At 33.3% G+C, this 9128-nt stretch overlaps 1 long non-coding RNA gene across 1 annotated transcript; it reads right to left on the reverse strand.

Moving 5' to 3' along the window:
- Positions 1-2740: 2740 nt before the first annotated feature.
- LOC128160309 (uncharacterized) lies at positions 2741-5583 on the reverse strand. The gene is made up of 2 exons (XR_008240267.1): positions 5286-5583; positions 2741-3041 (listed from the first exon to the last, which is right to left on the reverse strand). It is a non-coding gene; the product is annotated as an uncharacterized LOC128160309 (long non-coding RNA).
- Positions 5584-9128: the final 3545 nt, after the last annotated feature.

A 9128-nucleotide genomic window follows, 5' to 3' on the forward strand; every position in this document is an offset into this window, starting at 1 on the left:
GTTGGAGACTTCTTACTATAAAAAATGCACTTGTCCAGTCGGACAAGTGGCCAGCAATATTCACTTGTCCGCATATTTTTTTAACTGGTACCGGACAAGCGGACAAGCGTTAATGTCGAGCCCTGCCTTCACATTGACAGACTTGGTTCAAGGTCACTGCACGCCATTAACCAATAAACTCTGTAAAGGTAAAATATTAGCCAAATAGGGGCTAAAAGGAGAGTATATCTATGCTCTTAAAATATGGATTTTTGTGTGATCTGATATGACCTTGACTCTTCATCTACAAATATCATTCGAGGTCATTGCATATATTTTGATCAAAGGCATCATGTGGGTGAAGTATGAGGCTGAATGGAGCAAAGGGAGAGAAGATATACTCCGGACAAGGATTTTTAAAAATATAATTCTGCTATGACCTTCACAGTTTCTTTTCACTGAAAATAGGTTCAAGGTCACTACACACCCTTTCACCCTTTACTCAAACGCTCTGCTTATGTGAAGTCTGAGCCAAATAAGGGTTAGTAGAAATTATATATGCTCTCAAAAAAGGATTTTTGCATGATCCGATATGATCTTCACCCTTTACCTAGAAATTTCATGCAAGGTCACTGCACATCGTTTAACCATAGAGACACTCTGTGAGTATTAGCCAGATTGGACCAAAGGGAAAAAAGATATGCCCCAGACAAGGATTTTATATATATAATTCTGCTATGACCTTAACCTTATACCTAAAAACATGGTTCAAGGTCACTGCACATCCTTCAACCAAAGGAACCCTGTGGATGAGGTATGAGCCAGATTGGGCCAAGGGGAGAGAAGCTATGCTCCTGTCAAGCCATCTCGGATGGACAGACGGACAAATTGATCACTAGAAGGCGCCCGCATAAACATGCCTTTTTATCTAATTTAAAATAGTATCCATGCTATCTGCCCATGGTGAATAGTCATCAATGTTTACAATATTTAACCAAAAAATAGCTTTTAAAAATATTTGAAAAGGTAAAAATTGTAAAAACCCCAGCGGGATTCGAACTCATGACTTACAGGTTCCTAGTAAACCCTCTAACCCACTGCGTTAAGGAGTTAGGTGACCATTTTTGAAAAGAAACTACATGTTCTTATATAATTACACTTTATTTTATTGTTTATTTCGATAAACAATACGTCACAACATGGAAGTGTCCCATATCACCTTAAACTCGGAACACCTCTGACCTAATAAGATCGCATCATTAAATACAAAGTTTGATTTAACTCTAATTTGTTTATCATCAAGAAATTGTGCATCGCTGACAAATAAAGTTTTCTTCTGTATAATGAAATACCAATTAACTGACTATTCGGACAATAGCAAGTAAATTGTCCCACTCCACAGTAACTATTTCCCTTGGCTTTGCCTCATTAAATAGTTGCTGTCTTTGGGAACAATAAACTTGCTATTGTCCTCATACCCAGTAAATACTAAATAGGCATATAATATCCCATCCACCTACATTTCATGTTATATAACCTCCCGTTTGTAACCTTCAATTTCACTGTAAAGTCAACATATCTGTCATAGCCGCAAGTTTCACAATTTATTTCTGCTTCTCATGTACTTAAAATCAGGGGCCTTAATATTGCTTACCAATTCCAACAAGAGACATCCCTCTAACTATTGATAATCATTAAAATTCATTTCATGAATCTACGCAACAATGATAAACCTTCAAGTACAGTCACTCTCAATTTTACAAAAATATTGACGGTACTTTATCCGAAACTGTTCCTTGTACCTTTAACTTAGTACACTAACATTTTTATGAAAAGACTAAGAAAGCTAATGCAATTCTGAGAAAAAGAATACCACATATTGCCAATTCCATTGAGGTTTAATAAAAATATGGCCATTTAAGTGAACCCACCATTTCCAATTTCCTTTAGTAAACACAGATTTACAGGGTTCTCCATAGTAAAACATCTTTACCTGACCTTTTAGAGGTCAACTTTTGTTCAACCACCTTTAAAAAGAAACCTTATTCAATACAACATACCCCTACATGATATAATCATGATAAAAGCCTCACATCACTTAGAAATACCCTTACATGTATACCCCCCACCCCCCAATCTTTTGATTTTCATAAAAAGTCATGGTTTGAAATGTTTTATCTAATTTTATGAAACGTGTGGCAATTTCCTTGAGTAATTTCTCACACATATGAAAACAATCATCAATGATTCTAAAATTTGATCTTTATTTGTTTATTGTATGATTTGTACCATTTTAATTAACAAATAGACAGCTGTCCTGCTTGTGATTTCTTGTTTTCATGAAAAAAGTAAGCTAACAATCATATTTAGTGAATATCTAATCTATTCTGATTTCTAGTCTCCTTCTAACCATGCTAAAACAGTAAGTTACAACCTACAAGTTAGACATCTGCCTTAAATTAAAATTAAATTCAAACACACCCAGGTAGCTGGAGACAGATCGAGTTGATTTCAATGAAAATTTTTCAAATTTGACATGTTTTTCTACTTTTTTTTATGCATATATACCTTAGAAAGGTAGAAATAGGTTGTTTCTTGTTCATTTCAATAGTAATTATCATAGCAGATGTTATTTCAAAGTCAAATGTACATTTACATATCCTACATGTAATCTTAATGCAGACAATTAAATAGAGGGGGGGGGGGTTTTCAATTATGTAAACACATCTAAATATCTTTATGAAATAAAAAATAAAGGAAACATAATTGCATACTTTTATTGAAAAACAAATTTTCACAGCAATTATGAATTTCTTTATAAACAGCCTTAATTTTGTTTTCATAATTTCTTATCAAACACAAACCACAACATGGCATGATGCTTTCTTCAAGTTCCATTATTGTTTATGCATTATCGGATTTAATTTGAATTACCGGTAAATAGTCTGTAGAACACAAGGAATATGCATGTGGATAGTGGTGACAGGTTAATCTCAGGAGCTGACCCACAAGAATCAACAGGTACCGGTAAAAGCCATGTGGTAACAAGAGTCTGTTTTGAGCTGAAATAAAAAAAAAAAATAATTAGCTGTGTTTACATACATGTACTAGTAATAGCTGTGTTTACATTAACATATGCATAGTATTTCTGGAAAAAATACACTGACCATGCAGTGTAATAGGTATGACATATCCCAATACATGACATAACATTTAGGCAGTACAAGATCAAAAATTTGCATATCAAGTCATAATATAATATTAAAAAATTTTCATAGGTATAAACACTTATCAAATTGAGAGAGAGAGAGTTTGAGTGAGAGAGAGAGTTTATTACCGTACTTGTAGTGCAACAGTCAATATTTCAATTCGTAAAATACAAACGAATATTACCCACCGAACAGCGTCAAAGTACATGTACTGGTATTAGCTTCTGGTATACCATTTTTTTATCAATTCTACTGTGTTTTTTTTTTGCAAATAAATTAAGCAAGGGTTTTTGCTTATTTTCTTATAAATTACATGTTTTAAAAACAATACTATGTGTAATAAGCATAAAACATGTATGAGTAAACTTAATGAAGAATTTTTAATAGATTATTTTTCACAGAATGTGGTACATTACATGTATGTCAATCTTTATAAAACTAGCGTATATTTCATGCGCCATAAATTGCAAGTTTTTTTTAAATATTATTTACTTGCATGATAGGTATATATGGTCTAACCAAAATTTTCTTCACAAAGCTATATATGTTTTGTCACAAGTATACATTTAAAAAAAAACAACCCCAAATTCCAACAGTTGAAATAAACTCAACTCATTCTCTGATAAGTTCATTGTGTTTTGTGCGTGCATATCTTATTTGTCTGCTGCAACAGCAGCCAATCAGCGGTAAGCTGAATCCACAAAAAGAAAGTTTGTGTTTTAGGAGCGGGTAAATTGTTTATGCGACACTGTCAAGAAAACCACACCAATTAATAACAGGAAACATAAATATTCACTTATATGTATTGTGTTGTAAAGTAAAGGTTTTTAACACTTATTGCACCTTGCAAAACATGTGATGACCCTTAATCATCTGTCATATATCTGATATACATGTATATGTAAAAGATGGGAGAAATAACGAAGGAACAAACTGGGATTCGAACCTGGCCCTCTGAATCTCTAGTCAAGTGCTCTACCAACTGAGCTACATGTATCTGGCACCGGTATTCAAACCAGTCTGACCGTCACATTCCTTCCCCCTTAAATGATCTTCACCCTCGAAGATCACCCCTGGCAGGAGTTAACCTGTTAGTTCCAGGGGTTGGTCACAACACCAATATTGTAACAGGATGGGAGAAATAATGAAGGACCAAACCGGGATTTGAACCTGGGCCCCCTGAATCTCTAGTCAGGTGCTCTACCAACTGAGCTATCTGGCACTGGTATTCAAACCGGTCTGATCATCACATATATAAAGAATTATTTTAAACAATGTTGTTCAATAAAAAATAACACGCGCAACCTTCAGTTTTTGTCTGTAATTAATCAATATTGGTGTGCGATCAGTTCTCGCCGAGTACCATTTCTCACCAGTGCATTGTTACGTCATTTTATCAACACATAAAATTATATACGAAAATATGATGTTACAGTGCACCAGCGAGAAATGGTCCTCGACGAGAACTGCTCGCAGGCCAGTACTGCCAGTAGTCAGATTAAAAAAAGAGAATAAAAAATTACATTTAAAACATTAACAAGGACAATTTAAGTACACATCATAACTGCTAAACAAGAAAAATTATGTGAACTGGTAGAATAGTACGCATAGTTCTAACTTGTAACCTACATGTACAAGTACATGTACCGGGTACCCGTTGGTCTGCTAAACCTTTCTAATGATACAATGATTGGCATCATAAAGATATTAAAGTCATGTTTTAACTCTGAAGTCTGAAGTATACAATTTTATTTGCTTGAAGTTATGTCTACAGGATATTCATGACTACATTTGGAGTCTTCTGCACAAGAATATATGATATGTTTCTAATTAGACCCTGCTTTGAATTTTGAGTTGAAAATTCACAATCTGTTATTTTTTTAAATACATAAATTCAGTTACCCTTTCCAGTCCCCCATGAACCTCGAGCGAGTCTAAACATCCATGAAACATGTAAAAATTACACGTTAGCCTAGTAAACAAACACCCACACCATAACAAAAACAAACAGTGTGCACGTACTTACATGTACATCTATACTATATACTAAATTTTAACTTTAACTTTTTAAAACTTTAAAAGGAGTAAAAGCCTCACCTTCTTCAGTAACATCCACATAAATCACACACTTTAATGTCCATCTTTTCCCCTTTATTACTCGTAGCTTATCAACGGCTGATCGTCGACAGAAGTGTGGCTGTCAGAATTTCCTCGTAAACGATTCACACGAGAAAAATATCCTCCTTAAACAAATATGTAGTATTGTTCCCTGTGCATGTTCATATGTTTCACAGTAAATTGAAAATGCATTTGTACGTCGAAAGAATACACAACTTCTCTTCTGCATTACGGCTCTCTCTTTTCTACAATGCCGTTCGTTACTGTTTACATTCGGCGCGCGCGGGGGTTACAAACAGGGGCGCCCCGACAAATAGTTGCACATAGAACGTTAAAATAATGTGTGTTCATTGAATTCATAAATGATATAGATGAAAAAAATGAAATTGAATCACAACTATTTATCTAAGACAAATTAACTCGTTCATGTAACGTTACGATTCACACATATTTGTTTTATGAAAAAATAGGGCACAGAACTTTTTAAATTTGATACCAAATGACATTATTTAATATATTAACAATAACTGAATTAATTTTTTTTCATAAAATGATAACGATTTTTGCTATCAGAAAAATACGTGTATGAGCTGCTGACCCCTAATTATAGGGGCCAGCCCTTTTTTCTTAATTTTAAATGAAAGCTCTCGTTATTCTAAACAACTTTTGTTCTATATGCATTAACAAAATATTTTTAGTTTAAAGGTTATAATACAAAAAGCAACAAAATTTCAGCCCCGAAAAAATCTTAAACTTTGGCGACAAATAGCTCAAAAACTAACAAAGAAATTACCAAAATTTTCATGCCAGCAAAACTATAAAATGTTACCGACAATTTCGCCAAATTTCATGCATCTATCATCTGTAGTTCCCGAGATCAACTCTGGACAAAAGACCCCCCAATTTTCAATTAAAGGGCAATAACTCATAACCGGAAGTGAATTTTAAAAATTTGAAAAAAACGTCTAGAGATATTAATATCATCTACATACCCTGAAAGTTTCATAGCAATCATACAAAAAATGTTCGAGAAATCTCGTGCACAAAATTTGCGGGAAAAAAAAAAAAATAATAATAAGAAACAGTAGAATAACAGAAGGGTTTTCCGTTGAAAAACGGAAAACCCTAAAAAGAAACCGAAGAATAACAAGAGGGTCTTCCGCTGAAAACGGAAGACCCTAATAAAAAGAAACAATAGAATAACAAGAGGGTCTTCCGTTGGAAACGGAAGACCCTAATAATAACTAGAGCAAAGCTCGTTGCAAAGCAACGAGTGGGTCTTCCGTTAATGTCGGAAGTAAAGCTGAAAGTTCCTGTAAGAAGCAGAGCTCTTTAACCGATAACAAAAGTAACTATAATAAAAAGATGAAATAAATCGAATTATTCCTGGTACGACTTAACAAAATCCGAATGATTTCAAGTACGACTTAACAAAAACCTTTTCGATTTTAAGAACGACTTAGCAAAAAAAATCCGAATGTGTTCAAGTACGACTTACCAATTATTTTTGGTACGAGTTAACTTTACTTTGAACATTACGCTATTTCTTAAACCAAGGACGCGGAATCAAAGTTTCCGGAAAAATCAATTTTTAAACTCCGATATCCCTGTAATGCATCGTCCGATTTTCAAACGGATTTCAGTTTCGTATTTAGCATGACCAACTCTACAAACTTCGTAAACATTTGAAATTGAAACGAAAAATTCGAAAAATCGAAAATTTTAAAACACTTCCGGTTTGGACCGGAAGTGACGGAAACTAAAATCCAGCCTTAAGTCCAAATAAAAACGATCAATGCTTCAACACAGAAAATTCCAAGTCTGTATCTTAAAGCGTTTTTGAAAAACGCCCTGGACAAAATCACTTTTTTAAAATTTACAAATTGACGTAACGTAAAAAGGAACGTGACGTTGTAGTTGTTAATTTAACATTTTGGGGGCACAATAATGCTACATCATCCCTGAAAGTTTCATGTAAATACGTTGAAAACTGTTTGAGATATTAAGCTTTGAAAAAGTCAGAAAAATAAAGAAAAAGAAAAAAAATAATAATAAAAAGAAACAAAAGAATAACAAGAGGGTTGAAAACGGAAGACCCTAATAATAATAACTAGAGCAAAGCTCGTTGCAAAGCAACGAGTGGGTCTTCCGTTAATGTCGGATGTTAAGTTGAAAGTTCCTGTAAGAAGCTGAGCTCTTTAACCGATAACAAGAGTAACTAAAATAAAAAGATAAAATAAATTGAATTATTCCTGGTACGACTTAACAAAATACGAATGATTTTAAGTACGACTTAGCAAAAACCTTTCCGATTTCAAGAACATCTTAACAAAAAAATCCGAATGTGTTCAAGTACGACTTACCAATTATTTTTGGTACGAGTTAATTTCACTTTTAACATTACGCTATTTTTTAAACCAAGGACGCGGAATCAAAATTTCCGGAAAAATCAATTTTTAAAACCCGATATCTCTGAAATGCATCATCCGATTTTAAAACGGTTTTCAGTGATAGATTCAACTTGATAAGGTCTACAAAACACATTTACATTTTTGATTTGATCAGAAAATTCATTTTTTCGAAAAATTTGATTTACTTCCGGTTTCGACCGGAAGTGACGGATTTTGATTTCCAGCCTTATTACAAAGGCAAAACGATCAATATGTAAGCACGAAAAATTTCAACTTTCTATCTTGAAGCGTTTTTGAAAAAAGCCGCGGACAAAATGACTTTTTGAAAATTTTAAAAATGACGTTCCGTAAAAACGGAAGTGACGTTACTATAGAAACTTTAACATCTTTGAGGCATTATAATTGCACATCATCTCTGAAAGTTTCATAAAAATCAGTTAAAAACTTTTTGAGTTATGAAGCCGAAAAGAAGTCAGAAAAAAAAAGAAAAAGTATAATAATAAAAAGAAACCGAAGAATAACAAGAGGGTCTTCCGTTGAAAACGGAAGACCCTAATAAAAAGAAACAATAGAATAACAAGAGGGTCTTCCGTTGGAAACGGAAGACCCTAATAATAACTATAGCAAAGCTCGTTGCAAAGCAACGAGTGGGTCTTCCGTTAATTTCAAGAGTAAAGCTTGATGTTCCTGCAAGAAGCAGAGTGTTTAAATCAATAACAAGAGCAACTTAAAGTAAAAGATAAAAATAAATACGAATGATACTATGTACGAATTAACAAAAACCTTAACGATTCTAAGAACGACTTAACAAAAATATAATTCCGAAGGTGTCAAAGTCGAATTATTTTTGGTACGAGTTTGAATTTTACGCTATTTTTGAAACCAAAAACGCAGAATCAAAATTTCTGAAAAATCAATTTTTAAACCCCATTATCTGTTATGCATCGTCCGATTTAAAAACGGATTTTAGTTTTGTACTCATCATGAAAATTACCGTAGGTTACATATGTTTAATTTTTAATATTGAAAAACAATGAAAAACTAAAACAAGAGGCAAATGGGCCACATCTCTCACCTGAGGAACAATAGGTATGATAAAATCAGCTTAATGGGGTCACAATGCAAACTACCTGGACAATGTACAATAATACATGTAGATCCTGTATAAATAAAATCCATTTCCCCCCCTAAATATTTTTATGTTTATAATCATAAGTTCCTTTTCTAAAAGGATGATTTTATATTGATTTTATAGTCATATCGCATGTTGAGTATTGCAGTTCTCAAAAAGATCCTTAACAAAAGTTTATATATGTATTATTATATTATATTCATATACTCTGAACCTTCTTGTGAGGCCAAAGAACTGTCCTGGGGCCAAAGTCTTAACAATTATAAAGAATCATCTGGC

This window comes from Crassostrea angulata, chromosome 8 (assembly GCF_025612915.1).
Source record: "Crassostrea angulata isolate pt1a10 chromosome 8, ASM2561291v2, whole genome shotgun sequence".
NCBI lineage: Eukaryota > Metazoa > Mollusca > Bivalvia > Ostreida > Ostreidae > Magallana > Magallana angulata.